Here is a 19,602-nt window from a genome sequence, read left to right as displayed (position 1 = left end):
TTCCTGCTGCTGGCCGGAATCCTCCCCCTCTTCCTCCCCATTAGGTGCTTGTGGCTTCATATGGTTGAAAAAAAGGAGAAATGTGATGGAGCCGAGAGGGAGAAGGAAGGAAGAAGGAAGAAGGAAGAAGAAGAAAACAAGAAAAGAAAAAGAAAAAGAAAGCCATTTTTCGTGGGTGTTTCCCCACGTGAGGAAAATTTTTTTTTATAATAATAATAAAATAATAAAAATAATAAAATAATAAAATAAATAAATAATATTAATATAATATAGTATTAAATAAGGTTGACATGTGGCATCTCCTCACTGTGATACATGGCACCCTTTATTAAGTCACACATGGCACACTGTTTACATATTTAAAAAAATAATATTAAAATAATACTGTATTTGAGAAATTTTGCAGGTCCATAACTTTTCAACAAAATGTCCAAATCAGGTGTACCGCTAGTCTACGGACTCGTATCGATGACTACTTCACAACATGCATGAGTCAAAGCTCAACTTTGCATGAACAAAAAGTCAACTCCGGCACCCCTTGGATAGTTTGGACCTCAACTTGTTTTGCTCATAACTTTCAAACTGTAGCTCCATTTTTGACGTGCTACTAGTCTATGAACTCGTGCCAATGTGTAATTTTTAATGGTATCCTGGTCAATGTAAAATTCCATCAGGAGCAAAAAGTCAACATTTGACCCTTTCTCGGTTAACGACCGTCAAATCCAGTCAATCTTGGTCAAATTTGAGAAATTTCCGGTGTACTTCTGGACGGGGTGTTACACTTATTGTAAAACTTGACCCCATTTTGTAAAGAAGAGGGAACTTTAATTCTCTTCCTCTCAATTGTATTGTCTCGGGTCCACTCCTCCATTTTATCCAAGTCTCCAATTTTAAATACGTTTTTGCATATTCCAACATATATATTGTCGTGTCCTTTTTAGCTATCCAATGTAATCATATTTTGTTGTTTTATTCTCAAAACATTTTGTGCACTCTAATAGACACAAATATCTCAAGCATATGAGAATAGGGGAGATAGGAAACAAAGATCTATGACAGTAATTTCACCTCTTTTGCTGCTAATGAATTCAACTACTGGAATGGAGCAATTTGAGCACTTTAGATCAAATCCAACTCATTGGCTGACAAAAATCTGAAACTTGAACACCGTATTTTCGTCCCAAACTATGCACTTCACAGTTAATGCAACTCAAGAGTGGCAACTACAATAATGGAAAAAAAAAAAATTAAAAAAAGGGAAACAGTACATTTTACCTTTTCCACTTAACCATTGCTAGTATGGGATTTACACAACATTTAAGCCTTTGACACCAAATTGACTAGTAGACTTCTTTACAATCTATACCTATAACACTCCGCCTTTACTGGTGGACTTGATATAGGATCTTTTGTTTAGATCTTCCTAGAAAGTTATCCATCATTGAACTAATCACCTGAGCATACTTAACTCGATATGGGGTTTTTTATTTAGGGCTTCCCAAGAGTCATCCATCTTTGAATTACTCTTGCTTGAACATGGTTAACTTGGTCTTTGAGCTACTTTAGCCCGATCACACTTAACTAGGTGTGGGATTTTTTGTTGTGGGCTTTCTAGGAGGTCATCCATTCTTGGACTATTCTCACCTCCACTGATGGACCTATCACTTTCTACCAATATTGTCCCCAATTTAGTTGCACGCTTGACTTGTTCTTTGAGCTACTCTCACCTGAACAAGCTTAACTAGATATTTTTTGTTCAAGGCTTCCCAGGAGGTCACTTATTCTTGGACTACTCTCGCCTCTACTGATGGACTTGTCACTTTCTGTCAATATTGTTCCCAATTTAGCCATATCAAATGGCTCCATAAGAGGTTACACATCCTTGAATTACTCTTGTCTCATCATGCTTAACTTTCTCTATTGATGGACCTGTTACTCTCTGCTGATATTGTCCTTAATTTAGCTACAACACTTGGTATATGGTTTTTGATTAACGCTTCCTAAAAAGTTACACATCATTGGATTACTCTCACTTAAGTACACTTGCTTCGGAGTTTTTTTGAATCTTGAAGCCAACTATTTTGAAAAGGCCTTAGTGTTATGAGATTGATTATTATTACATTTAAACCATCTCCCATATCACACCTCGAGCAATGTAGGATTGGTCACCAAATAGTCTATGTCAGGACCCATCCAAGATCCCTCACCGGAATCCTAGACAAGCCCTGATCCCAGGGAAACCCTATCAGACATTCCAATGGAAAATCCGGCAGAACCTCCCCTAAGGGTTGGACTTACCACAAATTTCCTGCACTGAAAACACACTTATATATATATACCGCCTTATTCCTCCACTTTACTACAATTTAATTCCACAATAAACAGCACTTCCATAAATTAAACAGGAAACTCATGCAGTATTTAATAAAATCTATCCAATACAGTATACAGAGCATCATAGGGTACAATTAAGTATGGAAGTCATACAACAAAGGACGAAAGAAATATTACAATAGAAATAAATAAAAAGAAAGAGAACTCCTCGAAATACGATAGCAACGAAGATCAAGCTCGCTCCGGACAAACGTCTACCAATCTTTGTACCTAGGGGAACAGATTTAAAAGTATGAGATGCTAATCATCTCAGTGAGTGACCCTATCTAATATACAATTATAATAGCAATGATAGTCATAGTACACTTGAATAATTAAGAATAAATAAGTAAATAATTAATAATTAATTGAAAATAATATTTTCTCTCAAAACCCTCACCATTCACTCCGTTGGAAAAGTTTCCCTTTTAAAATATTTTTGCAAAACCCAATATTTTATGCCCCAAAAATCAAGAAATAATTAATTTAATACATAATTAAATAATCCAAATATGAATAAAATATAATAAAATAAATTTAGAATACTTGCTTTAAAGAAATATAACATAAAAGTGAAATTTAATATATAATTCGTAAAATTTGATTTAATAAACTAAAATAAACAGTGTCAAAAATATAGTTTAAATAATTAAAAACAATCATGTAAAATAAATGATAAAAATATATTATAAAATTCATTTTGAAATATTCAATCAATCTATATAATAAAAATATGGCAAGATGCATTTTAAAAACATTATTTTAAAATAAGCGTCATAAAATATGAATGAATACATTTTAGAAAAATACTAATTGAATACATTTAATTTAAATACGATTTTAAAACTTTAGGATTTGAAATTTATATTAGAAAAATAATACTTGACGCACCACACTATATACCGGTGATGCCCTGCGATACCCAGCGTCCCGAGCACCTTCCGGCGGGAGGTTAAAGAGAGAAACTTGCATATGGTTTGCTTCGGCATCCCGACAGCGCCGCTACTTAAACCGTCATCTCGGCCATGGAGGGGGGCGGCTTATGGCCAATATCAAACTTGCCTGCCTTTGGTCCAATGGCAACTTACGGGAGACATTATAACTCGCGTGCTCATCCACATACACAGTACAGAACACCAATACTGTATGAGTGCATCTAATATAAATAACCATATTATTTTAAAAATAACAATTTTTCCAAAACTTACCGTGGGAATTATATCTCTTTTCAAATTCACATTCCCACATTTTTCTTTAATATCACCAGCATAAATCCATCGATAATATATAATTTTTCCCATATCATAAAATCAACCAGATAATATTTCAAGGGCATAAATATATATTTTGTGAGCACCATAACTTAAACTGTAACATCCCACATTGGTTGGAGAGGGGCACGAAGCGATCTTTATAAGGCTGTGGATACCTCTTCCTTCAAGACACGTTCTTGGGAGGGAAAGTAAAACCGTGAGGGGGGCTACGGCCTGGAATACCCCAAAGCGGATAATATCTTGATTGGGCCTGGGAGGTCCGGGCTAGTTGGACTGGCAGGTTAAAGAGGTGGGACCTCTAACCATTAAGATGTGTTTTGACAAAACCTTGAGGCCAGGGGGGAGAGAGGGAGTGAACCCTGGGCCAAAGAGGACAATATCTTGATGCGGGTGGTACTGGGCTGTTACAGTGGTATCAGAGCCGGACTCGGATCGGTGTGCCAGCGAGGACGCTGGGCCCCAAGGGGGGAGGATTGTAACATCCCACATCGGTTGGAGAGGGGCACGAAGCGGTCTTTATAAGACTGTGGATACCTCTCCCTTCAAGACGCATTCGTGGGAGGGAAAGTAAAACCGTGAGGGGGGCTACGGCCTGGAATACTCCAAAGCGTACAATATCTTGATTGGGCCTGGGAGGCCCGGGCCAGTGGGACTGGCAGGTTAAAGAGGTGGGACCTCTAACCATTAAAACGCGTTTTGACAAAACCTTGAGGCCAGGGGGGAGAGAGGGAGTGAACCCTGGGCCAAAGAGGACAATATCTTGATGCTGGTGGTACTGGGCTGTTACATAAACCAATATTTTTCTTGAAATCTTTAAAATAAAATCATGCAAAAAATATTATTAAAACCACATGAAATTCATATATTCTTAAAATAATGTAAACGCATTTGTTATGCATTATAAAATCAACACCAAACTCAACAATAATTAATTAAAAACTTTAAACCATAATTCCTTTAAAATCTCAAATACATTTTTCGCAACAACACATATTAAAACCATTATAAATCGGCATTGTAAAATTAAATGGAAATCCCTTCAAATATTAAACATATATTAAAATTCACACGAAAACTTTCTAATTACACAATATTCCAACAATAAAATTTAACAATTATTAATAAAATCCCATATCCATAAAATTCTTAAAATCAAAATACTTTTTGATGCACAAATAACTATAATTTATTCAATTTTGGCATCAAGATTCCAAATATAAATTTACTAAATATTCAACACATAAAACATATTTTTCAAATAACCAATTAACACAACATATATATATTTTAACATCCCAAAATAATTTTGAAGGTGGGTCACTCACCTCAAGCACGTACATCAATCGAGATCCTCTGCAGGATCAACTCCACTAGCCACACATGCACCTAAAATATCCATAATACACAAAATTAATTATTTTAATATTTTAATCGGGTAACTCCCAAATGGGTAGCCGGAGAGCGAACACAAACGACAACCAAAATTTATGAGTAATATACTGAATCGAAGCTTGTGAAACGAGGAATACGAGTCTGGTCTTACTTTCCGGATATCGGACCCGAGGTGGTCGGAATCTCGTCGGAAAGGTGTCGGGTTTGGATCCTTAGATCTAACAAACCGCCGCAAGTTGGAGGAAACCGACCTCAGTTCTGGGTTCAGGGGGTCGAAACTAGTGGGAAAGGATGGGCGGTTTAACTAGGAACTCGCCAAAAAGTCGATTTCCAGACTAGCCGCCGTGGTCACTGGAAGCCGTCACCGCCCGCGGCGCCCGGTGGCCATTGGTCGTGATTTTTGGAGGAAATGCAGATCGGAGGATGGGAAAATGGATGGGATAGACGGTGAGGCAAACAGAGGTTAGATCGGGGAGAAATTGACCAGAGAAGGAAACAGGTTGGTCGCCGGAAAACACCCCGATCTGAGCATGTCGCAGGCAATCTGGCCGTAATTTTTGGCTGGCCGGCCGGTTTTGATGGGTGGGTCATGGTGGTTAGGCGCGTGTACTGTTCTGGTGGCCAGAAATGGGTGAACGGTGGTTGGTCAGTCCTTCCCCTTTTTCTTTCTCTTTCTCTATCCTCTTTCTCTCTCCTCCTTTCCCTTCTCAACCAGTCAAAACGCCCGTGGGTGCCATTGTGCACTCACGGGTGGGTCCTTTTTTCGACACGTGGCATCACTGTTCACACACATACAGATCCATGAGTAGTAAATGCTGTCTCGGAAAAACTTCATAGGTCCGTAACTTTCAAACCACATGTCCAAATCAAGCGTGCCGCTATTCTATGAACTCGTATCGATGAGTATTTCACAACCATGCATGAGTCAAGCTCAACTTTGCACGAACAAAAAGTCAACTCTTGCACTCCTTGGACAATTTGGATCTCAACTTGTTTTGCTCATAACTTTCAAACGATAGCTTCGATTTCGGCGTGCTACTAGTCTACAAACTCAGGATGACATGTACTTTGCAATGGTGCCTCGGCCAATGCAAAATTCCACCCAAAACAAAAAGTCAAAATTTTGACCCTGTTGGTCAATGGTCAACCTCGGTCAACGTACAAAAATTCCAACATACTTTGGGACGGGGTGTTATAGTCCACCGGTACCTCTTGCACCCGCCCACATTGATAGTCACAATCTACCCCCCTTGGGGCCTAGCATCTTAAGAGGTTACACATCCTTGAATTACTCTTGTCTGATCATACTTAACTTCATCTATTGATGGACCTATTACTCTCTGTCGATATTTTTTCAAATTTAGTTACGACACTCGATATACGGTTGTTTGTTTAAGGCATTCTAGAAAGTTACGCATCCTTGGATTGCTCTCACTTGAGCACACTTAACTTTGGAGCTCTTTCGAATCTCGAAGTCATTAACTATTTTGAAAAGGCCTTGGTATTATAAGATCGATTATCATTACATTTGAACCATCTCTTATACCACACCCAAGTCATCAACTATTTTGAAAAGGCATTGGTATTATGAGATTGATTATCATTACATTTGAACCATCTCTCATACCACACCTCGAGCAATGTAGGATTGGTCACTAGGTAGTCTACTGGTATCTCCTACACCTGTCCACATTGATGATCACAATCCACCTTTATTGGGGCCTAGCGTGTCATAGTCCACCCCCTTAGGGCCTAGAGTCCTCGCTGACACACTTCTGACTGTGTACATGCATAAATTTTTTTATTTAAGGCTTCCCAAGAGATCACCTATCTTTGAACTATTTTTCCTTGGAAGTCCCACATCGGTTGGAAAGGGGAACGAAGCATGCCTTATAAAGTGGTGTCGATACCTTTCCCTAGCGACATGTTTTGACAAAACCGTATGGGCTGGGCCCAAAGCGGACAATATCGCATGCGGGTGGTCTGGGCTGTTACATAACTTTAGAGATATTTCAAATCGTTATATTTGAATCATTCCTTATACAACACCTGGACGATGTGGGATTGTATACTAGATAGCCTGCTAGTCTCTTGCAGCTATCCACATTGGTTGTCATAATACACATTGGTTGTCATAATACCAATATAATAGGCATCCTAAGATGTACGTATAGGAACGATTATTTTTATACCAAGATTAGTGGATTAACATTTTATAAGATATGGTTTGTAAGAATGAAATATACGAAAGTTTAAGCAGAATTTACATACTGCTATTGAGCAGAAAGGACCTCTACTAATGGTTTACATAGGAGAAATATTCAATATACCATGTGTATTTACTTGGAAAATGATGTGGTACACACATCCAATGAGAAGATGCCATATTTTAAAATAAAACATGTCATACTATAGTACAGCAAGATTAAAGCGATTTTAACACTGTTAGTGTCAGGACCCGTCCAAAATTCCTCATCAGAATCCTATACAAGTCCTGATCCCAAGGAAACCCTACCGGATCCTCCAATGGAAAATCTGGCAGAACCTCCCCTAAGGGTTGGACTTATCAAAATTTTTCTACACTGAAAACACACTTCTATATACACCACCTTATTCCTCCCACATTACTACATTATAATTCCACAATTTACAGCACTCCAAAATAATAATAGGGAATTAATGCAGTATTTAATAAAATGTGTCTAATACAGTATACAGAGCATTATACAAATAAATACGAAATTAATACAATGTCAGATAAAGAATGCAATACAAGATGGAGAGGAAAAAGGGAGGAAATGCTTCTTCGACTTTCGGCAATGAATTGAGACGTCGGGCTCGCCCCGGACGATCAACGTCTCCCAACCTGGGCCTAGGAGAATGGAATTTAAAAATATGAGATGCTAATCATCTCAGTGAATAACCCAATCTAATATACAATTATAATAGTAATAATAATTATAGTACACGTGATTAATTAAGAATAAATAAATAAATAAGTAATAATTAATTGGAAAAAATATTTCTCTCAAAACCCTCACCATTCACTCCGTTGAAAAGGTTCCCCTTTTAAAACGTTTTATAAAACCCGCTATTTGTATGCCTCAAAAACCAAGGAAAACAATTAATCAATAGTTTTCTAATAAAATACGATAATTCAAGAATCCAAATTTATAATAAAATAAATTGAAATGAAAATAACTTATAACAATTACTAAATAATTAATGCATGTCATAATAATTAATACTGAAATATTAATAAAACTCACATTAAAACAATTCATAGAATAATTAAGGAATTAAAATAAATCAATTTATTGAACAATTAAGCAGAGGAAAAAATTAAATCATATTAAAACCTCTATTCAAAATAAATGGTAAGAACATAGTAAGATCTCTTTAAAATCATCAAATCAATATAAATAGTAAAATCAAGATAAAATGCATTGTTAAAACATTAATATAAATAGGTAATTAAAAACATAAGAAAATTCCATAAAATTTGTATTAAAATCTCCAATTGAAATCAAAGGACAACCCCATAATCACCTGTGCGCTACTCACACCTACCTGCGCACTCATCACATCCACCTGCGCGCTAATCATATCCATGTATAAAGAACACCAGTACGTGTATGGTGCATCTAATAATCATAAAATTAATATTTTTATTTTCAAATCTCAAAATCTTATAAATACCATCGGGTTTATTCCATCCAATTAAACTCGTAAATTTTCCACAATTCCTTTATAAATCATCATCATGAATTCATCGCATAAATTCCATGAATTTTGAATCCATCAACTTTCAGATGTATCAATTTTCCAATCCACAATATTCAAATGCATTAGCATAATTTTTAAAATAATAACCTTAAATCCTTAAAATTTAAGATAGGCATAATTTCATTAAAATCCCATAAAATTTCCAAAATTCATAAATCCATATAAATGTATTTTTATTGTTTGAAATAAACTCATAATAATTTCAACAATAAATCAATAATGTTAAAAATCATAATTCCTTTAAATATCGAATTTCCATAAAATCTAAATTTCCATAATTTGTCAAAAATCATATATGATTTAATGCACATATACATTTCAATTTATTCAAATTGTGGCATCAAAATTTCAAATATAATTTTGCTAAATATTTAACACATAAATATTAAATCCAAACATTTAATTGTCACAAAATAAATATAATTTAACACCCGAGATTAAGTTTGAAGGTGGGTCACTCACCTCGAGCACGCAATTAACCCAAGATCCTCCATGGGATCAATTCCACGATGCACACGTGCTCCTAGAACAACAATATTACACAACTTAAATAAATTAATATTTTATTCGGGTAAATAATACCCGGTACCCAGGGGGTTAAACACAAACGTTAACCAAAATTTACGAGTAATATACTAAAACGAAGCTTATGAAACGAGGATTGCATTACCGGCCTCCACTGACCCCAATTCCGCCAATGGTGGTCGGAATTTGCCCGGGAAGTACCGGCCGAAATTCACCTCCTCATCACTCGCGAACCACTTCGAATTTAAACAATTGGAGACCATATTTGAAATCAGAGGACCCAAAATAGGAGGAAAGGGGTGGAAGATCGGATTGGGTTGGCCGGAAACGGCGAGAATCATCGGAAAACTCAAACCCACCACCGCCGACTTCATCGGCCCGATCTGGGCACGTCCGGCGGCATTTGGCTGGGAAATTTAGAGGGTGGCATCACCGAAGAATAGGCTCCTTCCCTGGCCGGCGCGTGTGGCCGTTCGGTGGCTGGAATTCGACAAACGGTAAGGACCCGAGAGGAGGAAAAGGAAAGGAAAAGAAAGAAGAAAGAAGAAGAAGAAGAAGAAAGGCTGAGGGGGCTGGGGTGTTTTCCCACGTGGGGGAAGGAAAAAAAGAAAAAAGAAAAAAAAAGAAAAGAAAAAGAAATAAAAAGAAAATAAAAGAAATAATTAAATAATATTATTGTATAGAATAATAATAAAATAATATGGTATTTAATCATAATTGACATGTGGCATCTCACCATTGTGACACGTGGCACCCTTTATTAAGTCACACGTGGCACACTGTTCACATATTTAAAAATAATATTAAAATAATACTGTATTTGAAAAACTCTACACGTCCATAACTTTCAAACCACATGTTCAAATCGGACGTACCGCTAGTCTATAAACTCATATCGATGAGTACTTCACAACCATGCATGAGTTAAAGATCAACTTTGCATAAACAAAAAACCAACTCCGGCACCCCTTGGACAGTTTAGACATCAACTTGTTTTGCTCATAACTTTCAAACCGTAGCTCCGTTTTCGACGTACTATTAGTCTATGAACTCGTGACAACGTGTATTTTTTTTACGGTAGCTCGGTCAATGTGAAATTCCATTAGGAGCAAAAAGTCAACATTTGGCCCCTTCTCGGTCAACGACAATCAAACTCGGTCAACCTTGGTCAAATTTTAGAAATTTTCGATATACTTCGGGACGGAGTGTTAGAGTTAGTTTCTCAACTTCTATTCATAATTTCCTCTTATTCTATTCCCTTTATTTGCATCTCAAGATTAAAGGGATATTTTCTTGTACCGAATCTTAAAAAAAGAAAAGCTTAATAAGAATGAATGTTCTCCTCTATGCAGAACCTAGTGAGCAAAAGAGGACTTAAATATTTTGATTTGTATTTTTCTTTTTCTTTTGAATATAGTTCAATTTGAATGAGGTTGATGATTTGCCAAAGTTATATGGATTGGATTTTTTATTTTTATTTTTATTTTGTTTTTGATACTAAATGGAATTATAATTAAGGGTTTTAAAATTATTTCTGGAGGATTGCTTATTTAAGCATTTAAAATATAAATTAGGTTCTTTTATGGGATAATCAATGAAGCTTCCTTATCAGTTTTGTAAAGTTGCAAAATATCCGGAAGTGAAAAATTGGAAGGCTAACGGTGTTAAAATCTCTTACTCCTGCTCCCTTGGATAATAATATGACATGTAAAATTTTAAAATATGGCATATTATTATTGGATGTGTGTATTATATCATTTTCCAAGTCAATACACATGATGTATTAAATAATTTCTCATACAGTAGAAACATGTAACACCTTTCCCCCCCCCCCCCCCCCAAAAAAAAAAAAGGGAAAAAGTTAAAAAAAGATTACATTTTTTTAATCAAATAATGCAAAAAGATAAAAAAAAAAACCCTTATATTCATGCAATGTTGTATTACTACATAGTTAAATTAATTAAAAAAAAGAAGAAAAGGTTACCAAACAGAGCGAGTGATAATGTGCACGTGGAAACTGATTGCATGGATCTGTTTAGAAGCTTTACATGTGGTCCGTAAGCTTGCAGCTGGAGGTAAGGAGCTTTATTGTTTGTAATTTTAGTTTGCATGGTTCTTTCTTTTAATTCTCGTACTTTCGATTTGGTGTCTTAGAGTCATAAACAAGGTTAGGAGCTTTTATTGTTTGATGTTTTTAGTTTTGATCTTTTAATTCATCTACTTTCAATTTGGTGCCAAGAGTCATAAACAAGGTTAGGAGCTTTATTGTTTGATATTTTTAGTTTGCGTGTACTTTTCATTTGATGCCTAGTGTCAGGACCCGTCCAGAATTCCTTCCCCGGAATCCTAGACAAGCCCTGATCCCAGGGAAATACCACCGAACCTTCCAACGGAAAATCCGGCAGCACCTCCCCTAAGGGTAGGACTAACCAAAAATTACCTGCACTGAAAACACACTTCAAAAATAAACATCCCCTTATTCCTCCCACGATACTACAAATTGGTTCCACAAATTTCAGCACTTCAAAATAAAAAAACAACAGCAGCAACCCAGTGCATAAATAAAACAATACAGTATACAGAGCATTATACAATAAAATATGGAATTTATACAATGACATATAAGAAGTAATACAGGATGGAGAGGAAAAAGGGAAGAAAAACTTCTTGAACCTTCGGCAACGGACTGAGACGTTGGGCTCGCCCCGTACAATCAACGTCTCCAACCTGGACCTAGGGGAACAGAATTTAAGAGTGTGAGATGCTAATCATCTCAGTGAGTGACCCTAACTACTGAACACTTTTAATAATAATAAAATAATGATAATAATAATTAAGGGAATTGAATAAATACCAACAATAAATAAATAAATAAATAATAATAACTGTTGGAAATAATAATTTCCCTCAAAACTCTCACCAATCGCTCCGTTTGAAATGTTCCCTTTTTAAAACCTTTTCACAAAACCCGATGTACGTACTTCCCGAAAACCAAGGGATTAAACCATTTGATAAACAATAAATAAATAAATACATACCCCAATATATAATTAAAACATAATAAACTATAGTAGATAATTTTGAACACCTTTGGGGTTTAAAACATTATTTACAATTTACACCTGATGCACCACACCATATACCGGTGATGCCCTCCGATACCCAGCGTCCTGAGCATCGACTGGCGCGCGCGCGCGGGGGGGGGGGGGGTGGTTAAAGAGAGAAACCTGCAAACGGCACTTCGGCGTCTCGACAGTACCGCTGCTGAAACCATCCCCGGCCAAGGAGGGGGGCGGCTGTGGCCAATAACAAACTTGCCTGCCCACGGTCCAATGGCAACAACGGGAGAAATAATAACCGCGTGCTAAACCACATAATACCTGCGTGCTACCACGTGTCCATACATCAGAACACCAATACTGTATGAGTGCGTCTAAAAATAAACATTATTAACCAACCGTACCGTTTTCCAAAATTACCGTGGGAAAAACATTAAAATTTCACACTTACCATCCCACATATTTTTAATTTAACCAACCGGTACGAAAACATCAATAACACATAAAACCATAACTTTTCTCGTAATACGAGATTTAACGATTGAAGTACCGCGGGCATAATTTATAAAATTAAACCACCAACTTAAACAAATATTTTCACAAAATATTTATCCCAATTATGCCTGAAAACAATATAAAATCCAAACACAATTAATTATTGAAAATACTTGCTCATGTGTAATAAATACCATTTAATCACAATAAAATAATAATCGGGAATTTCTAATGATCCCAAAATTTCATTTAGCACCAATGGATAAATATATATATAAATAATATTTTTCCCGATTATATTTAAAATACGCCACATAAATACAATTAATTACCCCAAAAATATTTTTAAAGGTGGGTCACCCACTTGGAGCACGCAATTAAACCATGATCCACCATGGGATCAATTCCACGACTCACCGGTGCTCCTAGAACACAATTCACACACAGTCAAATAAATTAATATTTTATTCGGGTAAATAATACCCGGTACCTCGGGGGGTCAAAAATAAACTTTAACCGAAATGGTCGAATAATATACTGAATCGAAGCTTGAGCGACGAGGATTACAAATCCGGTCTCCATCGACCCCAGTTCCGCCGGAGGTGGCCGGAAAGTTTCGGTCGGTTTTCAATTCCTCGTATCTCGCAAACCGCTTCAAATTTTTTAGATTGGAGGCCATATTTGAACTTAGAGGACCCAAAATAGGGGGAGATGAGGCTTAATTCAGACTGGTCTGGCCGGAATACGGCGAAATCGCCAGAAAAATTTCCACCCGCCACCGCGACTTCGCTGGCCCGATTTGGGCGCGTCGCCGGCCGGCCGGTCGCCAAATTTGGCTGGTGAGCTCGTCGGCGTGTGGGCTTGGACGGTGGCCGGCGCGTGTAGCGTATGGGTGGCCGGAATTTGAAAAACACGGGAGAGAGAGAGACGACGGGAGGGAGAGAAAGCTGTGCGTTTTGTCTCTGTCGGGCTCGGGGAAGAAGAAGGGAAGGAAAGGAAAAGAAAGGGAAGGGCGTTTTCCCACGTGGGGAAAAAGGAAGAAAAAGAAAAAGAAAAGAAAAAGGAAAGAAAAAGAAAAAGAAAAAGGAAAATAAAAATGATTAAATAAAATCAATTAAATAATATTATTATTTAAAATAATAATAAAAATAATTTGATATTACACATGGTTGACATGTGGCTTCTCAACATGGTGACACATGGTCACCTTCATTAAGTCACACGTGGCACATCGTTACGCGTTTTAAAAAAATAATATTAAAATAATACAGTATTTGAAAAACTTTACAGGTCCATAACTTTCAAACCACATGTCCAAATCGGATGTGCCGCTAGTCTACGGACTCGTATCGACTAGCACTTCACAACCATGCATGAGTCAATGCTCAAATTTGCATGAATAAAAAGTCAACTCCGACACCCCTTGGACAGTTTGGACCTCAACTTGTTTTCTTTGGACATTAAATATTGCTTGTTCAAATTGTAGAATACTTTTTTTTTTTTGAAAGAAATTTGTTTATGTCAACTTGATTAGCTTAGTTATTTACCAAAAAAATTAATTAGAGTTATTTACCAATAGAAATGCTTGATTGATTCCAATATAAAAGTTTAGAGGAATTTATAAGTCCCTAAACAAACTTTCTTTGTTTCAAAAAAAAAAAAAAAAAAAATTACTACAAAGTTTACCTCACGAATAAAAAAAAAAATACATATATTAGATAATTTTTTGAAGGCCTTTCTTTCTTTCTAGGCACATGCGATGGCCGTGGCTCTTCCCGGGATGGTTGCCCTGGGTGTTGGCGGGGCCATTGTAGGGGACACTGCCACTGCCACGGCCGTTGGCTGGGTTGCCGATGCCATTGTTTGGGTTGCCGATGCCGTTGGCGGGGCTAGCTAGGTTGCTGGCACGGTCACGGGAGAGTCTATTCAAAAAGATAATTGTGAGGAAAAACTAAGCGATTGTGAGAACAGAAATAGGTGCTTGCAAGTTGAGAAGCAAAGCTGTGAGATAGAAAAGCAATTTGTAAAGAGAGAGTGAAAAGATTGGAATCTGCAAAGGAAAAAAGCAATGTGTTTATGCTAAAACTCTCGATATCGCTCCGTTTGGTGAAGGAGACATTGATTAAGATCACCTATGACTTTGCTGATAAAGAAAAGGTTGAAATTTATACAAAAGAGATAGATGAGCTGGGTGTAGAATTTGAATTGGAAGAAGAATTAAAGGCGGTTTCAAAGGAGTTAATGCGGTCACAAACATTATGAAAGTGGCTGAATTGAAAGTGTATGAGTATAAAGAATCAAGGAAGAAGGAAAAGATCAAATTGGAGAACAGTGTGGTGAGTTTGATAGAGGAGAAGAAAAATATAAATAGTTTGCTTAAGATTGCTTTGGTGGAGATGGAGGCTGTGGAGATGAGCTTGAGTAGGTTGAATTAGAACATTGAGCAGAAAAGGGCAGCCATTTTGCAGATTGTGGAAAGTGGGTTGCAGAGCATTGGGTTTGGGAGTGGTGAGAATTCATTGGAGAGTTCAAGAACTAAGGTGGATACTTCTGGTGATAGTAGTGAGCGTGAAGAGGAGGTTGAAAGCCTGGTATGTTCTGCTTTTGTTCCCTTTTTACTTCTACCATTTTTCGTTGTTTAAGTTAAATTGGCTAGAAGGAAAAAGTGCTTTAAATTGCTATCGAATTGAACTTTTATTGAAATTTACCGATTGTGTTCCTAACTAGTGATGAATAGCAACTCTTCTTTTGGAAAAAAAGATAGAAAAAAAAGAAGAAAAGAAAACCATTAAATTTTAATAGTAAATTTTTAAGTTTGTTGTGAATTTATCAATGTTTTTATTGCTTTGATGCACCTATTTATGTCTATTTATCTCAGTTTGTTCTGGCAAATAACAAATCTACCTTTGAGCATTGTTCTGTTATTTGTAATTGTTCTTATCAGGCATCAACTGTGGAGAGGATAATGAAGAATTTAAACCTTAAAATCACTCAATTGAGGAGATCTTTGGAAGAGTCTAGGTATTTCATTATCAAAATATGATCACTTTGTTATTTATTATATTATATGATCATTCAGTTACGAAAATGTATTTTGATATTAAAAAAAAAAGAAAAAAGAAAAAAAGAAATGATGTTATTTTATAGAATGGTTTAAATAATGATAATACTAAAATGTGATAGAGCTCTCTAAGAGCAAAAACCTGCTCTATTGAACCTAGTTAGCACATTGAGCGGTTTTCTGTTACTTAATTGCCGATTCTTTGCCAGGTCAAATAATGAGCACCTGCAGAGTCTTACAGAGAAACATGCTCAAGATATTGTTGAAAACATGCTATATATCAAGGAGTTAGAAGATAGAGAGAGGATGTTGGCTCAAAATGTAGGTCATTTCAATTACTAAGAAATGCTATGGTTGTTTACTTGCGTTCCAACATTTTTTTTTCTCACTTATTCCCTCATTTTTTGAATACATAAGGTTGAGAGACTCATGGTGAAAATAAAAGAAGCTGAAGCAGAGGTTGCTAGATGGAGGGAAGCATGTGAATTAGAAATTCAATCTGGGAAACATGAGATTGAACAACGTGACACAGTGGTAAAAAGATTTTATCCCTTTTTGTTTTAGGTTTGTTAGTTACAAACACATATACGCACATACATAAACACACACACACACACACTAGTAACTGCAACCTTTGAGGTTTAATAAACCAAATTTAATTCTTAACCTTTCTGACAATTCAATTATAAACCTATCGTTAGAACAATCCATTAAACTTAACAATTGAAGGGTAAAATTGTGAAGTCCCACATCAGTTGGAAAGGGGAACGAAACACTCCATATAAGTGGGTGTGGATACTTTTCCCTTGTGAGTCCTTTTAAAACCTTGAGGGCTGGGTTGTAAGAAGATTCTCCAGGTCCAAAGAGGACAATATCGCATACGGGTGGGTTGAGCTGTTACAAAAATGGTCTTTCAACTCAATATATTAACTATTAAATATAAAAGCAATTCTATCTACACTACAAAACATACTAGCTGCACTATAATTTTAATAATTTTTTAGTATTTTAATAATATTCATGAATAAAATGTCATAAAGAATCTTAATTATTAAAAAAAGAAGAAGAATAATAAATTATTAAATACACTACAATTACAAACTGATTCCTTTGTACAATTAGATCTACACTTATTTATTGATGAAATTTATCAATGATTAATTGTCCGGTTTACATATATTGGTATGTTTCGCTATCCTGTATATACAACCTGTCGTAACATTATTGATATATATATATATATATACTTTGGATATAAAAATTGAACCATTTTACAATCTTTCTTTTGTGGAAGACTACTTACTTAAGTTTCCTCGTCTTCTTCTATTTGTCTGTCAATGAGAAGCAGAAGGGGAGGAATGAGAAGAAGAAGAGAGTGACTGTGATGTGGAATTTCAATTTGGAACCTTATCACAAAATATAGATTTTGAAAAATTATGGTATTTTATTAAAGATATTGAAGAAAATTATGAGTTGTTATGCATGTAGGTTTCATTTTAAGATAAAATAGGTATAAATTATTAATGTAGCTAGCAAAAATAAGTTTCAATACATAGATTGTAGTATATTTAGTATGTCTTATAATGTCGATAGAACTACTTTAAATATAATTTGATACATTTTTTACTAAAATATTTAAAAATATATATATGAACTAGAAAAAAAAGGGGAAAAAAAAACTAATATGAAAAAAAATCTATTTCTTTTTAATGCACATTACTTTTTTTTTTTTTTGAAAAATATGTAATTGCACATTTTAAAAAAAATGCGCATTATTCTTTAGAACATATGCATTTATTTTTTGTTTTTTATTTTTCCTTTTCTTTCATTTTATTTTAAAGAAATAAAAATGAACATGAAAAAAGTGGCGTAAAAAAATAAAGTAAAAAACAAAATTAATTATTATGGGTATAAAAGTAATATAAGTTATCACATAGGAGAGAGAGTCGAATTTTCAAACGGTAATCAAATTATAGGAACTACAATTAAAATGTGATAAATGAGGGATTAAATTTAATTTAAAACAAATTTTAGAGGCTGCAATTGATTAACCAGATATGAAACATCACAATCAAATTATAGAGACTACAGTTAAAAAGTGAAAAATCATGGATCAAATTTATTTAAAGCAAAGGCTGCAATTGAGTGAGAATATAATGTCAAACACCATTTCGGGTGGGCCAATTTTGTTCCAAATTTACAAGTCTTAACAAAAAATGTTTACATTGTGAATTTGTACATTTTGAAGAAAAATTGACTCCTAAAATGTTATCTGGCATTAAGTTTCTCAAGATATGGAGAGAGCCTCTTCTCTTCGTAGCAAAACTAGATATATATATATATATATATCTAATCTTACTTTTTTTTTTCTTCCTCATGTATTTTGTACTAATCCTCAAGAATTATTTTCTCACATTTCTGTTTTATTAGGTTGCCATTCTCACCCAAGAACTAGAGAAAAGAAAGACTGATTTGGACATATCAAATCGCAAATTAAATAAAAAAGAAGAACTTGCAGCTGCTGCCCAGGCAACAGCAGAGAAGTCCCTGCAACTGGCTGACAGCACAGCTGCAAGACTCCGCGAGCTGGTAGAAGAGCTGTCAAAACAATTAGAAGAAGCAGAGAGCCGATACCGGAATAGATACAAGCTCAGACACATATGTTGGCCATGGAAAACACTCAAACTGAGTACTGCTACTATGAACAATAGAGTGAAGAATGTAAAAAGGATGCTGTCAAAGTAAATTCTGCTACTATGAACAATAAAGTGAAGAATGTAAGAAGGATGTTATCAAACTGCAAGCCTTGGAGAGCACTCAAACTGAATACTGCTACTATGAACAATAGAGTGAAGATTGTAAAAAGGATGCTGTCAAAATGCAAGAAGGATGCTGTCAAACTGAGTACTGCTACTATGAACAATACAATGAAGAATGTAAGAAGGATGCTGTCAAAATGCAAGACTTGCTCCATTAATGTCTGAAACCTTATAATTTATTTCAATTCTTTCTTCTTATGAAACTTTATTTATATTTGTAACTTCTCTTCATTTTTTTTTCTTTTACACTCACATTTTACTAGGTTAGTGGAATTTCTTCTCGTTGATTAGTGGAACTAGAATTTTTCTTTACAAACAAAAAGAAAGAAATAAAGAAAGAAAGAAAGAAAATGTCTGAAATGATATGGTTGGATGATATGCCCAACCATTGCAAATACTATTCAAGCCCTCGTTAACAAGTTCTGCTCTTTTTTTTTTTTTTTGAACAGTTTTTCAAAGGAAAATATTGAAACAGTTTGAAATGACCAATTCACTGCTATCATTTTTAAATTCCTAATCGGTACTCCACATTTCATCTGTTAATATTTTCCTTTCAATCAGAAAACTATTTTTATCATCATCATCAATTCCACCCTATTGATTAAATGAACAGCAGTGGTGAAGGAAGAGGACCAAAATTTGAGCGGCAATTGAGCTTGAGATAGCAAAGAAAGACCAGTTTCACAGATATGCCGATGACGACGTTCAGCATACCCATTTTGCTGTGGAGTATGGGGAGTGGTAAGAAAGTGACTAATTCCATTTGCCTCAAAAAAAGGTTTTAGTTTCAAAAATTCTCCTCCATTATCGGAGTAGAA

At 35.4% G+C, this 19,602-nt stretch overlaps 1 pseudogene; it reads left to right on the top strand.

The window, feature by feature from the left end:
- LOC107423386 (uncharacterized protein At3g49055-like) overlaps nt 1–18,710 on the top strand; it is a 43,611-nt pseudogene extending 24,901 nt beyond the window's left edge.
- Nucleotides 18,711–19,602: the final 892 nt, after the last annotated feature.

Source organism: Ziziphus jujuba, chromosome 8 (assembly GCF_031755915.1).
Source record: "Ziziphus jujuba cultivar Dongzao chromosome 8, ASM3175591v1".
Taxonomy (NCBI): domain Eukaryota; kingdom Viridiplantae; phylum Streptophyta; class Magnoliopsida; order Rosales; family Rhamnaceae; genus Ziziphus; species Ziziphus jujuba.
Note: the sequence above shows the minus strand (reverse complement) of the source record. Positions and strands in the feature narration are given on the sequence as shown.